We start from the raw sequence: 1,483 nt of genomic DNA, 5'->3' as shown, positions 1-1,483 counted from the left end.
GGCCCCTGGAGTCAGCATGGTCGGGGGGGCTGCGCGGCCCCCCCTCCCCAGCCCGATCCTGGCCGGCCCCCCCCCTTCCTGTGCCTCCCCCTGCAGGGGGGGTCTGAAGTGCGGGGCCGGCGGATGCTGCAGGCCGAGAACCCCCCGCCCCCCCACGCGCCCTCTCTCCTCCGCCTCCTCCTCCTCTCCGCCTCCCCCCGCCACCTCGTCCTTTCTCTCCGGCACGCTGACATCACCATCCGGGGACTCCCGGCCCTTCCCCACAGTTAACCCTTTCGGAGAGGGGAGGGGGAGTGGCAGGGGGCGGGCCTGGAAGCTGGACTGAGGGAGAGGAGGTGGGAAGATGCAGGGATGGGTGGAGGGATGTAGGAATGGGTGGAGGGATGCTGGAGGGGAGGGATGCTGGAGGGGAGAGGGATGCCTGGAAGGATGGAGAGAGATACAGGACCAGTGGACAGGCAGAGATGGAGACACAAAGAGAAGTCTGACATACATTAATAGATGGGAAGATGTAGGGTAGCAGAGACAGGGCGGAAGAGAGAGAGAGAGACAGAAAGAGAAAAGGGAGGAGGGAGGACTAGGAGTTCAAGGCCATTCCAGCTATATAGTGTGTTTGAGGACAGCCTGGCTATGTGAGACACCCCCACCCCCCGAAAATAAAAAGGAACTGAAAGGGGCAGGGATAGGAGACATGGAGGCAGACAAAGAGAAGCAAGGATTGTCAGGGGGTGCAGGTATTCACAGGAGGAGGGGAAGCTGCCGGACTTAGATGGGAACAGACTGCAGGCTGTGTGTGTTGGGGGTGAGCAGAGGATAAAGGAGACAGAAGGGAAGGACTTCAGGGAGTTGTAGACCCAAGCGTGATCTATTTCTCCATGTCCTCTGAGGTCAACACTCTGTACCACTGGGGCAAAGTCTATGTTTCCACCGTTATCAGAGCTCCACGTCCTGTTATTGTTTTTTTAAGATAAAGTCTAGCCCAGGCTGCCCTCAAATTATGTGATTGAAGATGACCTTGAACTTCTGATCCTCCTGCCTCTGTCTCTCAAGTGCGGGATTACAGCCCTGGAGAGATGATTCAGCAGTTAAGAGAACCAGGTTGATTCTCAGCACCCATGTGGCAGTTCATGGCCATATGTAACTCCAATTCCAGGGGACTATGGTTCCAGGGTACCAAGTACACGTGTGGTCCACAGACATACTCATGGCCAAACACCCTTACACATAAAATAAATATTTTTTTTATTTGAGTCAGAGTTTCTCTATGTAGCCCTGGCTGTCCTGGAACTCACTATGTAGAACAGGCTAGTCTCAAACTCAGTGATTCACCTGCCTCTGCATCCTGAGTGCTGTAATCAAAGGTGTACACAATCATGCCTGGCTCAAATATATAACTTACTTTTATGTTCAGTGATGTTTTGCCTACATGTATGTCTGTGTGAGGGAGTCAGAAACCCTGGAACTGGAGTTACAAACAGGTGTG

This window comes from Microtus oregoni, unplaced genomic scaffold (assembly GCF_018167655.1).
Source record: "Microtus oregoni isolate MIOR12 unplaced genomic scaffold, Mior012 000006F_ref0000085, whole genome shotgun sequence".
Lineage (NCBI taxonomy): Eukaryota > Metazoa > Chordata > Mammalia > Rodentia > Cricetidae > Microtus > Microtus oregoni.
This window is presented reverse-complemented; position numbering follows the sequence as displayed.